The 18881-nt window shown below is 46.0% G+C and overlaps 1 protein-coding gene and 1 long non-coding RNA gene across 2 annotated transcripts in view; both read right to left on the bottom strand.

The window, feature by feature from the left end:
- LOC138364622 (uncharacterized) overlaps positions 1–6459 on the bottom strand; it is a 157266-nt gene extending 150807 nt beyond the window's left edge. Inside the window, exon 1 of the mRNA XM_069324573.1 lies at positions 6312–6459. The gene's annotated coding sequence lies outside the window, so the exon portion shown is untranslated. The remainder of the gene's footprint in view (positions 1–6311) is intronic.
- Positions 6460–11592: 5133 nt separating this feature from the next.
- Positions 11593–17621, bottom strand: LOC138364623 (uncharacterized). The gene is made up of 2 exons (XR_011228487.1): positions 16648–17621; positions 11593–13697 (listed from the first exon to the last, which is right to left on the bottom strand). It is a non-coding gene; the product is annotated as an uncharacterized lncRNA (long non-coding RNA).
- Between the last annotated feature and the right edge of the window lie 1260 nt (positions 17622–18881).

Consider the following 18881-nt stretch of genomic DNA (forward strand, 5'->3'; position numbering starts at 1 on the left):
ACAAAGGTAAAATTGTTTGGATTAAGTACATAAAGATTTGGAGAGTGGGTAACAATAGATACAGACCAAATTTAAAGCACAGTGTAGGAAACTATGAAGATGAAATGGCCTCTGCTTTGAAATACAAAGCGGAGATGTTTCTGAAGAGGGGGACAAAGAAACAGTTGCGCAGTGCGCCCCGCGCAGATGCGCGGGAAGTCTGGGGCCATATAAATTCCGAGGCAGAGAGAGGCTCTCCCTCACTTCCACCCGATCGCTGCAGTACTCGAAACTGCGTCGCGCTGCGCCTCAACGACACGTGGACCAGTACCAGTCCTGCATTCATCAGTCTGTCGATACGGTAGGGGCCCCCTTGCCCTAATCATCCTACTCTAAGGTAATGTAAAAATTTTCTGTTAAAGTTTAGTCAGGTCTGTCCAGTGTATGGCGTGTGTTGGCGCCTTCTCCCCGCGGTCCGTGTGGGCCGCCTTAGTTCCCTAGTGCCTTCTGCACGTTTGCCTGTCTTGAGGTATGCAGGCACGCCTTTCAGTCTGTGCCAGGTGCTGCAGCGGCTGCTTTGCTGCTGCCGCAATGCCCCGGGTCGGCGTGTGTTTGCGCCATGTCCCGAGTGAACCGCTCTGGTAGTGTTATCTCCCAGGCGTGCACTATGGGCACTGGTCAGCTGCGTTCTCTAGGCGTGCGCCTAGGGGCCCCGGTTCGTGCCCCGCTCGGACGTGCGTGCCTGGCCGGGCCCCCTGCGAGCGGCCCGGCGTCGCCCTTGGAGGCGCCCGCACGTGGACAGGTTGCTGTGGTCCTATGTCAAGGGCCATGGTGCGTGCCGTGCCCAGACGGGCGTGTACGGCAGGTTCCCTGTGAGCGGCCTGGCGGCCTCCAACGGATACCTGATCAACCAGGCTGTGACTCATACGTCAGGCTGCGCGCAGCCGCGTCCAACAGCCTGGTTGATCAGTCCGGCTACCAGGAGGCTTGGTCGACGACCGGGCCGCGGGGACGCTAAGCCCCGGAAACACCTCATGGTAGGCCCTTGGTGGGGGCGCCACGAGGCCAGGTTGCAGTGGTCCTATGTTCCTTGGGCCCGACCTTCGGGGCCCATGCCCGGTAGGTGTCGCCCTCGTGCCATGGCGCTCAGAGGAGCGCTTGCCCTGGGTTGTGTCTCGCTTCCTTCCTGTCCCTCTTGGGTGCTAAACCACGCGGATTAGCGGTGTGGCCTTCCCCGGGGCGGGGGTCAGTCTGCATTCATGTCGTCCCTGGCGTGCCCGCTTGTGGGGGGCCTGCCTCATGCCCACGGGCTGGAGACGCCCACGCCTGGCGGCGGTGTCCCGGTCGGCAGGCCCTGAGGCTTCTTTGCCTAGGGGCTACCTCGACGTCAGGTTGGGCTTAGCCGAGTGCCTCCCCGTCCCCTGCTGTTTTGGTCCAGGCTATCCACCGTTCTATGGTCCGTTCTGTTCTATGGTCGCCTGTTCTGTTTGGGGGTGTCTAGGTGAGCCAGGGCGCGCTCAGGCGTGTTTTGCGTTCATCAGGTATGCAGGTATATTTGTATGGTAGGTATGGTAACATACCTGCAGGTATGTTTGTCTCCAAACGTCTCGTTGGGCTGGTTTAGCCCGCACGTTCGTCCCCAGATGTTCTCGCCTGGCCGGTTTAGCCCGCACGTTTGTCCCAGACGTTGTCGTCTGTCCGGCGTAGCCCGGTACATTTTTTTGTTCCCAGACGTTTCGTCTGGCTGGTATAGCCGGCACGTTCGTACCCAGACGTTTTCGTCTGGCTGGTGTAGCCCGGTACATTTGTTCCCAGACGTTTCGTCCGGCTGGTCTAGCCGGCACGTTCGTACCCAGACGTTTTCGTCTGGCCGGTGTAGCTCGGTACATTTGTTCCCAGACGTTTCGTCCGGCTGGTATAGCCGGCACGTTCGTACTCAGACGTTTTCGTCTGGCCGGTGTAGCCCGGTACATTTGTTCCCAGACATTTCGTCCGGCTGGTATAGCCGGCACGTTCGTACCCAGACGTTTTCGTCTGGCCGGTGTAGCCCGGTACATTTGTTCCCAGACGTTTCGTCCGGCTGGTATAGCCGGCATGTTCGTACCCAGACGTTTTCGTCTGGCCGGTGTAGCCCGGTACATTTGTTCCCAGACATTTCGTCCGGCTGGTATAGCCGGCACGTTCGTACCCAGACGTTTTCGTCTGGCCGGTGTAGCCCGGTACATTTGTTCCCAGACATTTCGTCCGGCTGGTATAGCCGGCACGTTCGTGCCCAGACGTTTTCGTCTGGCCGGTGTAGCCCGGTACGTCAATTCCACCACGTTTCGTTCGAATGCTGTAGCACAGTCCTCCCGTGTTTTTCCTTGGTCGCGTGTACCAGATGTTGGTCTGCCTGGAGTGCCCGGTTATGCGGCCCCCTTCCCCATCCCAAGTTTTCAGCGTCCAGCCTAATGCCTGGCCGTGCGGTCTGCCGCTTGAGCGACTTCAAATCAAATCAAATGTTTATTTAGGTAAGGTACATACATACAAGAGATTTTACAACGAGTGATGGATTTAATTCTAATTATTGCGGTCATTTATTATTTAATTCTATTCAATTTTATTACATTTCTTTATTTAGACTTTCAGCTTGATTAGTTTCATTACGCGGCAAATTTAGGAAATTTATAGCATTGCTTACACCTCTTGCCTTAAAAAAAATCTATTTTCGTAAAAGAATTCGTATTTTCATGTCAATTTAGAGAACGGGAGCCCGCTCCTGTATTGGTGATTTACGTTCCTCCATCATTAACCATACCCTTACTTAAATAACTTGTTATATTCTTAGTCCTTCAGTCATGATGCGTATTAAGACGTGCCTCATTTATTCCTCAAGTTATTCCTCAATTTAGCATTGCGCAAGCCTCTGGATTTAGATCCTTTAGTTTTAGGGGTAATTAGGTATTCGTTTCCATGTCAATTTAGTGAACGGGAGCCCACTCCTGTTTTGGTGATTTACGTTCCTCCATCATTAACTAAACGCTTACTTCAATAACTTGTTATATCCTTAGTCTTCCAGTCATGACGTGTATTAAGACTAAAGTTATTCCTCAATTTAGCATTGAGCAAGCCTCTGGCTTTAGATTATTCCTGCACTTGATTTATGAGTCAATTACCCTCAGCAATTTGTTACTGCAATTTATGCATTGCGTTTGCTCCAAGTTTTATTTAACTTTTTGTGCCACAATTATGTTTGTGTAACTGCCGCTTTTGTCATTGAGTTTAAGTTAAGTCAGCTAGGATGTGCTAGTTAGGTTATACTATGGGGTCTTTCAGTCACGACGTGTATTAAAGACTTTCAGTTATTCCTCAATTTAGTCGGAAGGTACTGCGGCTTCCCAGCCGACGTCCTTCCTGTGACGAGTTAAGCCGACGATGTTTTCAGTTTTATATTTATTCAGTCATATAAATAGGCGGCCTCCCAGGCCGCTGGTTTATCCAGACGTGTTGTCTGCCCGGTGTAGCCCGGATGTAGCTGTCACAGCGGCCTCCTAGGCCGCTGGTCGCGAAGTTCCAGCTGACGTGTCTTTTTTCACTCCTTTTCGTTATTGTATTTGGTTGTATTTACCTCGGCTCAGTGTTAATCCCGTTTCTCTAACGAGTTATAGTCCAGCTTTATTTTGAGCATACTTTGTTTTATTATTTATAATTAATTATAGTTATAATTGGTTTATAATTTTATTATTTACACCATTTATTTACGATTATTCATATAATATAATTTATTACATTGTTAGGCTTTTCCAACGACGTCGTCCCAGCCGGTGTTGTTCCTGCAGAGGATGGGCCAGCTGGTGGCTCGGCCGTAGCTGTTGCAGCGGGCGCCCTCACAGACTCAGCTAGTTTCAGCAGACGATGTTACAGCTGCTAACGCCCCAGTTCCATCTTAGGCTTCCCGGCAGCCGATGCTTCAGTCATGAACCTCCAGCTGAAGCGTTCCACCCGACGTTGCGCCCATCAATTTAACACTCTTTTCAGTTTTGTAATTCTCGCTTTCCCAGCTTCATGAATTGTTCCCGTTATTTTCTAGGACAGTTATATTCCAGTCTATAAGCAGCTTTACTCATATCTAGCCAAACACAATATACTTAGCCCTTGCCAATATGACTTCAGACCCAAAAAAAGCACTAACGATGCACTTATTAGTATGCTTAACTCGATTCATACAGCTCTTGATAAAAATGAGTTCCCTGTTGGGTTATTTGTGGACCTGCGTAAAGCTTTTGATACTGTCAACCACCAAAACCTTCTTCTTAAATTACATCATTATGGAGTCAGAGGACACTCCCTACAATACCTCAAATCCTACCTTACTGACAGGCTCCAATGTGTTTCTGTGAATAATACAATTTCTCCCACCCTACCCATCAACATTGGTGTTCCTCAGGGCAGCATACTTGGCCCTCTCCTCTTTCTCATCTACATTAATGACCTTCCAAATGCCTCCCAACACCTCAAACCAATTCTATTTGCTGACGACACAACCTTCATTTACTCTAGTCCTGACCCCCTTGCTCTAAATGCCACAGTAAATACTGAGCTAAATAAAGTCCATCTTTGGCTAACTGCCAACAAACTCACCCTTAACATTGACAAAACTTTCTATATTCTGTTTGGCAATAAATCCTCTAATCAAATAAATCTCAAAATAAACAATACCCAAATTTGTAACAAATTATATGGCAAATTCCTTGGCATTCTCATTGACCACAAGCTGAATTTCCAGGGACACATTCTAAATATATCAAAAAAAGTTTCAAAAACTGTGGGCATTCTTTCTAAGATCAGATATTATGTACCACGCCCTGCCCTGGTGACTATTACTCCCTTATCTATCCATATCTCAACTGTGGTATTTGTGCTTGGGGCTCTACTACCCAAAATCACTTACGTCCTCTAATTACTCAACACAAAGCTGCTATTAGGACAATATCCAACTCTAGCCCCAGACATCACTCGGTACCCCTACTCAAATCTCTGAATATGTTAGACATTAAGTCACTGCACATTCTCTCATGTGTATTATACATATACAAAACGCTAAACTATAATGACAATCCTGATCTCAAAAGCTTCATAGAAGGTTGTAACAGAACCCATGAGCACTACACCAGAAATAAATACAGTTTTGATATTCCTAGAGTACGACTTAATCAAACTAGAAATGCTCTACAAATCAAGGGGCCCAGAATGTGGAATGACCTTCCCAACCATGTTAAAGACTGTACCTCTCTCAACCAGTTTAAGATAAAAACGAAGCTATACCTAATAAATTCCCTGTAACCTACCTTACCCTTCTATTGTCAACCAATGTCTGTTTTTTTTTAAGAGCGCTGTTTATCGACATAATTGTATTTGTGCTGCTTTTTCAGCTATGTTTTCATTTCTTGTTTTCATTCTACTCTTTATGCTCAATTAGTATTAAGCTTGTCATTTAAGTTTTTCATGCCCGAAACGCTTTGCGTAATAGTGGCTTTAGGCATTGTATGTACTAGCTCTACCTATAAGTCAACCAATCTTTGTAAAAATTTCTTGTATGTATGTACCTTACCTAAATAAACATTTATTTATTTATTATTTATTTATTAGTGTGCGATGTTGTCAATGTACGGAGTGTCTTGTAACTATAACTTTTCGGTCATGGAGTGCAGACGCCTACGCACTTGCCGATACATTGTATAATTAACAAAGATACGCTAATAAAACCTAAAATCTTATATGCCTCCAGAAAGACCTAGATATGAACATTATTATGATTGCACCAAATGAAATATATCATGTTGGAGGACAAAGATATATCAATTTTAAATTAAGTTTCGTCTCCCGCCTGGGCGAGAGAGATGAGGCGACTCTCGCCCCATCTATTGGAGATTCTGTCCACTAAAGGCCCAAAGCTACTCAAACCCTCCTAGCATTACTTAAGTAATGAAGTAATATGGTATATTTACTCACTATAATGTGAGTGCTGAATGCAGAACATGAGAAAACATATATTTACTCCAAACTAATATTCAACTAACACGAAGGACTCCTCTTCACGAGATTCGCCAACTAATAATCTTTTGTTTATATTAAAATCGATCCCAGTGTTATGTAGTAGAGAAAAATTGAGTTATATCCAGTTATGAGTGGTCGACAGTACACTTAGATGACGGACCAAAGTTACAAAGGTTTTTCTTCTTAGTATAGCTACCTGAATACCGACGTAGCCGCCACGAAGGCGCTAAGAAGAAAAACATTCGTAGCTAAGAAGAAAAACATTCGTAGCTAAGAAGAAAAACATTGGTAAGTACCTTGGTGAATGTGGCCCAAGGTGGTCAGGTGGAGCCAGTGACTCCTTTCTTCAACAGTTTTGTCTCTTCCTCGTGGTATATCCTCAATGTCTTCAGTGGTGTGCCCTCACCACACAATTACACTGCCACAACTGTCTTGTGAATATTGTGGGAGGGACAATTTGGCGGGTATTTTGGACACAGGAGACCGTCTTTAAGATAGGCGAGGAGCGTCAGTGTTATCTTCTTCTTGATAGTAGGTGCAGTTTATCAGTGTTATCTCACTTGTTTTCCTACAGGGGGACTGGTCAAGTCGTATACTGCAATTTCGGATACCGGGCTAGAAACAACTTCGTTCACTGAGAAGTTTGTACATACAAACCATTCCGTTCGTATATACGCTGGTTTGTGTTCGCTGTTGTTCTCATCTGAATAAATACATGGCACTTGTTCATATAATTAGCGCTTCCATTATTATAATTATTTATCCATTATTAGAATAACAAGGTGCAAACCATACCCCCTTACAGTTGAAATCTATTTATTTATATACAAGAAGGTACATTGGGTTGCGAGAGTACATAACATATTGTAACGAGTTAATCTTATACTCGCTCCATTATCTTAATCTAATCTAATTATTTAATAGAGTGTCTTGTATCCTTGTACACGTCCAATAGTGGAACCTTTGTTGTGATGACGTCACTCGCTCGCTTCCCCGCCACCTTCCTTCTTCCATTTTCTTTGGTTACTGATCTTTGCCCACACTTATGTCTAATGTTGTGTTTTATTTATTTATTATTTACCGGTATGTATTTATTTATATTTATTTATTTATATTGAAGAAGGTAGAGTGGGTTGTGAAAGCACAACATTGGTGATTGAGTGTTACATCACTCAACGACAGGGAATCTACATCAACGAGTGCTTGACTAGAAAAAGACAGCAACTCCTCTACCGCCTGCGTCAAATCCGTCATCAAAACCCAGATGTGATTCATCAGTGCTTCGTTAGAGATGGCTTGATTAAAGTGAGAAAGACTTCAGTAGGTAAAATGTTTACAATTGCTAATGAGGATAACCTCAACACTTTCTTCACCCAATGTGGTTTGTCTCACCTTATTATCACTCTCAATGAGTCAACATAATTAACCCCCTTGTCACCTAGTGCGGGCTACGTATCCTAAGTCTCTTTGTTTCACTTTTTAAATTAAATTTTAATTTACTTTTTACTAGTCATTTGTCTATGTTTATTATTCAACTTTTTTCTTTGATTTCATTTATTACCTAGGTTGCCTAGCCTCGCCATACTCCCTTACTCCATTGTACCCCTGGCTTTGCCTGTGTCTCAAAATGCAAATTATTACTTACAGTGTACCTGAGAGTACTTGTAAGCCTCTTGTAAGCTACCTCATTTTTTTCTTTTTTTGTTCATTTTGTGTTTGTTTTGTATAGTCTTGTTTATATATTTTTCCCCCTTTTATATCAAAATTCTATTTTGTAATTGCCATTCTTGCCTTGTTTTCCTTCAACCAGCCTTTTTATGCAGACAAGTATAGACCCAGAACTAAACCTCTTATCCACTATCTATGACAATCATCACTTTAATGATCAAAATTGCAGATATTTTACAGCACATGATGTAAACAATGTATTAACAGATAATCACAATGTCTCTGTAATCAACTTGAACGTTAGATCCCTAGGTAAATACTTCGATGATGTTAGTGCCTTGATTGAAACTATTGACAACAAATTCTCTTTTATTATACTTACTGAAACGTGGTTGAAAGAGGATACTACTCAACTCTTTAACATGCCTAACTACTCAGCAATTCACAACTGTCGTCAACTTCAGAGAGGTGGTGGTACTGCTCTTTACTACCACCAAGAACTAACATGCTTAAAAGTAATTAGAACTAGAGACTGCTGTGGGGAGTATATCTTCGCCAGTTTCAGAGTCAAGGGTGCAGAGTCTGTCCTGTCTGTGGGTGCAGTCTATAGAATTCCTAACACTGATGTGTCCGAATTCAACTCAAACCTTAGAAATCTAATACTCGATAACAGACTGAACAAAAACCATCTAATTATCGCAGGGGACTTTAATATTGACCTCTGCGAGCCTGAACACCCTACTGCTGTTAGCTTCCTCAACTGTATGAATTTCTGATTCCTCATACCCTAAATCACTAGACCTTCTAGAATCACTGATAGTACTGCCACGACTCTAGATCACTTCTGGACCAACATAACCTCTCCGCTTACTTCAGGTATAATCACCGATAGCACTACAGACCATTACCCCACATTTCTCTTAACTAACTTTAACAAACCACCTCTAGAGACAAGGGAGTTAAGTTTTAGGCTGCACAATGAAACTGCTATAGACAATTTTATAACTGCTGCTGATAATGTCAACTGGGAGTCCGAGTTAGGTAACATAGGGGATATTAACCTAGCATAAGAACATAAGAACAAAGGTAACTGCAGAAGGCCTATTGGCCCATACGAGGCAGCTCCTATCTATAACCACCCAATCCCACTCATATACTTGTCCAACCCGCGCTTGAAACAATCGAGGGACCCCACCTCCACCACGTTACGCGGTAATTGGTTCCACAAATCAACAACCCTGTTACCGAACCAGTATTTACCCAAGTCTTTCCTAAATCAGTCAGTCAGGTGCTGTCACAGTGAGAGGTTGTGTTAGCTGGAGCTCTGGAGTAACATTATTATTGCAATAATGGAAGGATTAGTGAAGGATTTGGTGAGTTTGGTTGGAGCTCTGAGAGCAGAGATGGATTCCCTGCGGGAGGAGGTACGACGGCTGAGACTTCGGGAGGAGACCAGTGTTGACGAGACCTTATCGTGGAGAGTCGTGAAGGACAGGGGGTCTTAAGAAGACCTTGACAAGGCCGCCTACAGACGCCCTAAGGACAGCAAATTCATTTGCCGTGTTGGAGGACGAGTGCTGTGGTGCACCTGCAGTGAGGAAATCAGCGAGGAGCGGCGGAGCGCAGGCTGCTCAGAAAGTTAAGGAGGTACCGAAGCGAATTTTGGTTGTGGGAGATTCCCAGGTGAGGTATTTAGATAGAACGTTTTGTGCCAGAGATAGGGGGAACAGATTAAGGGCACATTCACAACTGAGCTGGAATCCGGGAGCTGGAATTGGTGATATTGTTGGAAACATGAATGATATTATGACGGGAAATGGGAACAAACCCATTATTTGTATTAGTGCAGGGGGTAATGATGTTGGGCGAGTTAGGAGTGAGGAACTAATACAGAGATTCAGGACAGCCATTGAATTAGTTAGGAGCAAGGGAGGAATCCCGATCATATGTGGCATTCTTCCAAGAAAGGGAGTGGGAAATGAATGGATGTCGAGGGCACTTGGTGTCAATTGCCGGCTGGAAAGATATTGCAAATCAAATGCAATATCTTTCATAGACAACTGGGAACACTTCTATGGAAGAAATGAAATGTATGCTCGTGATGGGGTGCATCTATCGAGGGCTGGGGTTGTTGCTGTTGCGAACTCGTTGGAACCAGTGGTTAGAGGTGTTTGTTTGGGTTTAAACTGTTAGTAGATAGTGGTATGGGAATTGATTTGGAGGAAGGAGGTAATAAAAGTATGTGTTTGGGGGAGAAAAGAATTGGCAAAATGATCAGGGAAAGAAAAGGGCCTCAAAATAACAATTCACTTAGGATATATTACACTAACAGTAGAAGTCTAAGAAATAAAATTAATGAATTAAATGCTCTTGTCTGCACAGAAAAAATAGATATTATTGCACTTACCGAAACGTGGATGAATGTAGAAAATAGAGAACTATTAGCTGAATATCAGATAAATGGATTTAAACTATTCACACAGATAGATATATTAGACGAGGAGGGGGAGTAGCCATATATGTTAGGGACAATTTGAAAACAAGTGATCATTTGAATTTCATCATGGAATTCCAATTGAATCGATCCAGCAATGCTGCTCAGTGTAGGAAAAGACCATCGATAATGGATACTAGTTCTGAAAGTGACGGCGAGTGGCATCACGTGAATAAGGCAAACAGGACAAGCCACTCCATGACGACCCATCGCCCATTAATCTCTCCAGCTTCTCCAGCTCTCCCAGCGCCACAGACTAGATCTACGCTTCCAATCTTCAAAGTGCAGCACACCGAAGGTAAGTCTTCCTACGCTACTGTAGTGGACCTGGAAAAAGAGTACCCCCAGCTCCAGGTCAGAGCAAAACCTAATCTCAAAGGAGAATACATTCTGAGGCCTAAAGACGAGTCGGCCGCTACGATTCTAAAAAATTACGCAAAATGTGAGCAACTGAAACCAGAGGATAAAATAAGTAAAATCATTGTCCTCCACTATCCCTTGCATATGGCCCTTGGCCATCTCGAAAAGCTGAACTATGTGGTGTCAGCAGAGAGATGCCAAGTACGAACCACAAAACAGGAAACTCGACAAGTCCTTCTCACAGTAAGAGGACGGATCCCGGAGAAACTTGACCTTGGAGTCTGGGGCGTGTTCCAACACAGGCCTTACACCCCAGAACCCCTAAGATGCTTTAGATGTCAGAGTCACAATATATACCCCCAGTCCATTCTAACCAATCATGTCTCCTAAAAATGTGACTGTGCAGGGAAATAAGGACAACAAACCCCTTAACAAGGCATCCATCCCGGCCAACTCTAACAACATTCGTGTTTCTCCGTCTGGAAGCTCTGGGGTCCGTGGCGGCGGTGCTGCCCTCCCTTCCACCCCATTGAGCCAGGGAGCGGTGTCCTCTCAACCCTCTCCTATGAACACGCTAACATCCCAGTTTAAGCAACTCAGCGAGCTTCCGGTCCCTCACCGGATTTCCCTAACTGGACCGAGAATCAGTGGTTCAAAAAGTTGTGCCTAGTCCTCGAGTCTCAAAATGCTATCATCTTGAGTCTTCTTAATGAGAATCTAGCGAACAGCGCTAATCTCCAACATCAACAACAAGAAATAACCCTCCTCCGCGAGGATATTAGAAACTTTAAGGCTAGCCAAGGCCAACTACAGCATGATTTGAATGATCTCCGTGAGGAAATCAATCTTCTGAAAACTGATGAAGCCATAAAAAAACAGGAGGAAGCTCTCAGCAAAATGACTGCATGTATCAGTACATTATCAGCCCAACGTTCCGTCTCCCAGGAAGAACAAGACCAGCAAAAGCTGCTAGACTCTGTTATTATGTCGTCCCAAGATATACCTGTGGAACATGAAGGTGAAATTTCTGATCAGGGGAAGGAAGACACCAAGCCTTGGGGGCGTAATTTTATTGACATGATAAATAATTCTGCAGAAGTAAAACAGGCTTTTAAATAGGACTTAACAAATGTATAACATAGCCGTGGCTAACGCAAAGTACACGAAACATCTTAAATTGTACACCCGTAGTAAAACGTAATCTTATAGCCTAGTAACAAACTCTGCAGAAACCTAATGTCCTAATGTCTAGAATTAGCAGTGAGGCGAATGTAACAAATCTAATACTAAGTATAACAGGACACCAAAGTGAACAACATAACATAAGGGAAACCCTAGCTGGAGAATAATCAGGCGGCAGAAAACATAGTGACTGGGGAAGCCTGATATGTATTTGGAGAAGAAAATAACCCCAGGCCAGAGGCCGAGCCGCCAAGGAAGGAATTACCTGACAAGGTAGGGCTTACTAGTAGAATGTCTGTAAAGTCAAAGTAGTAGCTGCGGACAGCGGAACACTTGGGGACGGGCGCTGCACCCCCACCCCGCAGGCCAGCAGGCCGGACCCCCCCCCGAAGGGCGAGTGCCCGCTGGCCGCGAGGGAAACCTCAGGGAGGCAGAGCAACTACGCTACAAAACTAGGAAGGAAGGAGGACAAACTGGAGGAGCTCGCACATCGCCTCGACTTATGCCCCCTGGCCTTGGCCCGTGGGCGACGGTCGGTGAAGGTGGGGGGCAGGGGCGGCTGTAGCAGCCGCGGCAGGGTCTGCCTCGGTAGTTCCCATGCCCTGAAGGCTTGTGACATGAGAGGGCCCCCGAGCCTGCGCGATGGGCGCCTGCAGCGTCGTCCAATCGTCGGCCGAAAAAGGTGGAGGCTGCGACGCTGTGCCACCCGCCGCTTTGCCGGCAGTGGCCTCTGGGAAGTGTGGTCGCCGTGCACATCAGAGCCGCCCGAGGCCCCCGAGGGGGGGAGGCGAAGCGAAGGCCGGCTGCGTCCTCACCCCACTGCGCTGTTGTCCTCACGCGACGTCGCCCGAGCCCTCTTCCGTGTTGCAGTTGCTGCGTGATCCGGCTTCTCGCCACTGCGGAAAATGAAAAAGTAAGCATCGACAGGTCTAACGGGGGAAAACAGGCAGGGAGGCCCAGCTGCCGCACCGGCAACCGTCACATACACAAGTAGACAAAAGCAAGGTAAAGTTAAGTGTCCATAGTGATTGAGAATACCGGACATAGCCAATGCTATCGTAATAAAACCAATGTAATAAACTCTGAGCAGTTAAAATAGATTAAGAGAGTAATATTCATGTATAGATTGAACAGTAATATTCATGGTATAGTTTGGTTATAATAAGACCGTATTACTCATTGTATAGTTTGTTTATATTAAGACAGTATTAATCGTGGTATAGTATAGAAGAATTCAAACAATAATAATCTCAAAAGTAAAAACAAAATTATTTGAGTATCCCACTAGAAATGTACACTGCTTTAACACTGCAACAGTGTTATTAAGTAAATACCGGGCATAACTGGAGCTGGACTATGTAACAAATTAATCTTAGAAACTTAAATAATATAAATAACATAGCGAGGCCAAAACAGTAAGAAAGGCATGAGGCGTAAGCAGTGCTAGAAACAGAATAAATAGCGGAGTAAATACAAGACAAACTGAAACTGAACAAGTAAATAGCTTAAGACCGTATTATAATATACTTGTATTTAAGCTGAACAAATAAAAGATATAATATACTTGTAAGCTGAACAAATAAAAGAGTAAACAGTGATAATCATGGATAATTTGGGTAGATTAAAGCAGGACTATACAAGGTATAGGATGGTTAGGTTGAACAGTAATATATGCATGGTATAGTTTGGATAGATTAAAATTGTAAAGTTCATGGGATAGATTGGTTAATTAAACAGTACTTATTCATGGAATAGATGGTCTAGAGTAAACCAATAATAGTCTCAAAAGTGAAAACAAAATTATTTGCATATCCCACGGTAATGGACACTGCCTTAACGCTGCAACAGGAATAGTAAGTAAATACAAGGCATAACTGAAAGCTGAACAAAGTAATAAAATAATTTAGGGAACTTAAATAAATGATAACATGGCGTAGCTCACCCAAACCGACAGACCGCTCTACGGCATGCGCCTACCCTGGAGGAGTAGAACAGAACAGTGAGAACGGGAGGGGAATAATATATTCTAATAATAGAATAAGACCGTAATATAATGTACTTGCATATAAGCTGAACAAATAAAAGAAACAGTGGTAATCATGGGAAGATTTGGTAGCTTAAAGCGGGATTAATCAAGGGATAGGATGGTAGGTTAAGCAGTAATGTGCATGGTATGGTTTGGATAGCGTAAAACTGTAATGTTCAAGGGATGGAATGGTTATTAAAACAGTATTAATCAAGGGAGAATGGCTAGCCTAGCAATAATATTCTCAAAAGTGAAAGAAAATTAGTTGAGTATCCCACAGCAATGGACACTGCATTAACGCTGCTAGAGGAATAGTAAGTAAATACAAGGCATAACTAAGCTGAACAATGCAATAATTAATTTAGAAACTTAAATAAAAGATAATAACATAACATAGCCCACCCAAGCGGACAGACCGCCCGACGGCATGCGCCTGCGCTGGAGGACAGGACAGGGAAACAGGAGGGAACGTGTACGTGCAGGAACAACAGGCGGCTACTGAGTGGACGAGACGTAAAGGTACAAACGGGCCGGTCTACCCCGACCAGGCCAAACGGCTGGGGCGAACATAACGTGGGACACCGGGACCAGCAAACACCTGGGGACGAACAAACCGGGATACACCGGCCAGCCCAAACGACTGGGTACGAACAAGCCGGGATACACCGGCCATCCCAGACGACTGGGTACGAACAGATCGGCTACACCGGCCAGACTGAACATCCGTGTACGAACAAGCCGGGCTCCACCGGCCAGACAAAACGTCTGTGACGAGCAAGCAGGGCTGCGCCAGCCAGACAAACAGCTGAGACGAACAAGCTGGGCTACACCAGCCAGACAAACGACTGGGACAAACAAGCTGAGCTACACCGACCGGACAAACAACTGGGACGAACACGCTGGGCTTCAACAGCCAGACAAACGACTGGGAAGAACAAGCTGGGTTACACCAGTCAGGCAAACAACTGGGACGAACAGACTGGCTTCAACAGCCAGACGAACGACTGGGACGAACAAGCAGGCTAAACCAGCCAGACAAACGTCTGGGACGAACGAACTGGGCTACACCCGCCAGACAAACGTCTGGGGCGAACGAGCTGGGCTACACCAGCCAGACAAACGTCTGGGACGAACGAGCTGGGCTACACGAGCCAGACAAACGTCTGGGCGAACGAGCTGGGCTACACCAGCCAGACAAACGTCTGGGCGAACGAGCTGGGCTACACCAGCCAGACAAACGTCTGGGGCGAACGAGCTGGGCTACACCAGCCAGACAAACGTCTGGGACGAACGAGCTGGGCTACACCAGCCAGACAAACGTCTGGGGCGAATCGAGCTGGGCTACACCCGCCAGACAAACGTCTGGGGCGAATCGAGCTGGGCTACACCAGCCAGACAAACGTCTGGGCGAACGAGCTGGGCTACACCAGCCAGACAAACGTCTGGGCAAACGAGCTGGGCTACACCAGCCAGACAAACGTCTGGGGCGAACAAGCTGGCCTACTCCGGCCAGACAACAACTGGGACGAACAAGCTGGGCTACACCAAGCGGCCAAACGTCTAGGGACGAACAGGCTGGGCTACACCAGCCTGACAGACGTCTAGTACGAACAAGCTGGGCTACACCAGCCAGACAAACGTCTAGGGACGAACACGCTGGGCAACACCAGCCAGACAAACTTCTAGGACAAACAGGCTGGGCTACACCAGCCAGACAAACAGGCTGGGCTACACCAGCCAGACAAACGTCTAGGACGAACAGGCTGGGCTACACCAGCCAGACGAACGTCTAGGTCGAACAGGCTGGGCTACACCAGCCAGACAAACGTCTAGGACGAACAGGCTGGGTTACACCAGCCAGACAAACTACAGGGACAAACAGGCTGTGCTACACCAGCCAGACTAACGTCTAGGAACGAACAGGCTGATCTACCCCAGCCAGGCAAAAACGCCTAGATACGGACAAAACGAGCAACACCGGACGGACAAACAACTGGGACGAACAAGCAGGGCATCACCGTCCAGACAAACATCAGAAGAACATGCCGGACGACACCGGCTGACGCAAGTCAGCCAATAACAAGAAAGAGTTGGGCCTACCCACCGGGGCACTGCCGCCACAAGGGCGTCTCCTGCCCGAGGGCGAGAAGGGAGAAGGACAGGAAGGAAGCGAACACAGCCCAAGGCAAGCGCTCCTGGAGCTCCATGCCACGTGGGTGATGCCGTCCTTGGCATGGGCCCCTAGGGTCGGGCCCTAGGGACAAAGACAACTAAAAACCCGGCCAGGAGGCGTCGCCACCAGGGTGACGCCAGGACGCTCGCAGGGAGCCTGGCCGGTCACGCACGTCCAAGCGCATCACGAACCCTGGCCCCTAGGGCCAGCCAAGAGGGCGCAACAAACCAGGTTCCGGGGAAAACGCCTGGGACGGGGAAGGAAACGAAGGGCATCCTTGGGGCGAGTGCTACACCGAGCTCCAAGCCACGTGGGCGCCGCCTACCGGGCTTGGGCCCCAGGGCTCAGAACCCCGGGAACCGCCGCGTGGCGTCGCCACAGAAGGAGCCTGGCCGCGCACGCACGGCCAGGCGCGGGCGAAACATGGCCCCTAGGGCAAGCCTAGGGGCACAGCAAACCGGGGAGGGCACACCTGGGACGAATGGTCCACCGGGCACGCAATAGGGCCGGGCCCAGGGCACAGGACCACCGAAACCAGGCCACATGAAGGCGCCGCAGATAACCAGCGCACCAGTCCCGACCTGGAGGAACGCCACAACCCCAGGGAGGCAAGCAGGCGGAAGGCCCTAGGGAACTAGCTAAGCGGCACGAACGGGCCGCGAGGGACGGCGCAAACACACGCCAGCACTGGGGGTAGTCCTGACTAACTTGTACAGGAAACTCTCTTACCTTAGGGTTTGCTGGGTAGGGCAGGGGGCCCCTGCGGTACCGGCCTGGGATGTGGAAGGCCCCAAAGGATCGGAGAATATCAGTTGTGGGACCATAGTAGCGGAGAGGGAGCCCGATTGCTTGAGAAATCCCGTGTACACAGTAAACAAAACGTAGAAGTGGTAAGGGTACTGGCCCACGTGTCGATGAGGCGTGGTGCTGAGCGTGGAGCCGCTTTCTGCTTCGTGAATCTTGGACCTGGTCGGGAGAGGGAGTGAGAGCGGGACCTGACTTCCCGCGCCTTTTATGCCACCCAGGCTGGCCGCACCACGCCTGCGGGACGCGATGCGCAATTGTCTCTTCCTTCCCCCGTCAGAAACTCCACCGCCTTTCGTCAAAAGGCAGTGGGCCATATTGTGTCGAAATAGCTCAGGATCTCTTAAAAAACAAATTGCAGCTCAGTCTAAACAAAACTGACGTTATTGCTGCCTACAGAGTGGGCAAAAAGAATCCATCAGGTCTAAACCAACGGAAAATTCGCCTGAAGCTGTCTTCCCAGTTCACGAAATCCCATCTAGTCCGGACAGCTGCATCCCAACGGAAGGGATTTACATCAACGAGTGCTGACTAGGAACAGACAGCAACTCCTCTACCGCCTGCGTCAAATCCGTCAACAAAACCCAGATGCGATTCATCAGTGCTTCGTTAGAGATGGACTGATAAAGGTGAGAAAAACCGCAGAGGGCAAAATGTTTACAATTACTAGAGAAGAGAACCTCAACACTTTCCTCTCCCAATGTGGTCTGTCTCACCTTATTATCACTCCCAGTGAATTAACTTAATTAACCCCCTGTCAACTAGTGGGGCTAGGTATCCTAAGTCTCCTTGTTTCATTTTCTGACTTAATTTTTAACTTACTCTTAACTAGTCATTTACTGAAATTATTTAATTGAGTGCATTAATAGTTCTTCAGGTCTTATTAATTATACAGTCATAACTGAACTATTTATAGTTAATAATCATTAGCTTAAATTGCCTATGTTTATTATTCAACTTTTCTTTGATTTCATTTATTACCTAGGTTGCCTAGCTTCGCCATGCTCCCTTACTCCATTGTACCCCTGGTTTTGCCTGCATCTCAAATTGCAAAATTGTTACTCACAGTGTAACTGAGAGTACTCGTAAGCAATCTACCTCATTTTTCATTTTTGCTCAATTTGTTTTTGTATTGCTTAGTCTTGTTTTATATTTTTGTTTTGTATTTCAATATCTTGTGTTTTTGTATAGTCCATGTTTATATGTTTTTTCTTTAATCTCATTTATTACCTAGGTTGCCTAGACTAGCCATACTCCCTTACTCCATTGTACCCCTGTAAGCCCCTTGTAAGCTAACTTTTTTTTATTCATTTTGTGTTTTGTTTTGTACAGTATTGTGTACATATTTTTCCCTATTTTATAGCTTATTTCTACCTTGTAATTTGCCTTTCTTCCCTTGTTTTTCCTGCAATCAGCTTTTTTTATGCAGACAAGTATAGACCCAGAACTTAACCTCTTATCCACTATCTATGACAATCATCACTTTAATTATCTAAATTGCAGATATTTTGCAGCACATGATGTAAACAATGTATTAACTCATAATCACAATATCTCTGTAATCAATTTTGAACATTAGATCCCTAGTAAACACTTCGATGATGTTAGTGCCTGGATTGAAACTATTGACAACAAATTCTCTTTTATTATACTTACTGAAACATGGTTGAAAGAGGATACTACTCAACTCTTTAACATGCCTAACTACTCAGCAATTCACAACTGTCGTCAACTTCACAGAGGTGGTGGCACTGCTCTTTACTACCACCAAGAACTAACATGCTTAAAAGAAATTAAGAACTAGAGACTGCTATGGGGAGTATATCTTCGCCAGCTTCAGAGTCAAAGGTGCCGAGTCTGTCCTGGTCTGTGGGGTGCAGTTTATAGAATTCCTAACACTGATGTGTCCGAATTCAACTCAAACCTTAGAAATCTAATACTTGATAACAGACTGAACAAAAACCACCTAATTATTGCAGAGGACTTTAATATTGACCTCTGCGAGCCAGAACACCCTACTGCTGTTAGCTTCCTCAACTGTATGAATTCCTGCTTCCTCATACCCTTAATCACTAGACCTACTAGATAGCACTGCCACGACTCTAGATCACATCTGGACCAACATAACCTCTCCGCTTACTTCAGGTATAATCACCGAT

Source organism: Procambarus clarkii, chromosome 14, assembly GCF_040958095.1.
Source record: "Procambarus clarkii isolate CNS0578487 chromosome 14, FALCON_Pclarkii_2.0, whole genome shotgun sequence".
NCBI classification, from domain to species: Eukaryota; Metazoa; Arthropoda; class Malacostraca; order Decapoda; family Cambaridae; genus Procambarus; species Procambarus clarkii.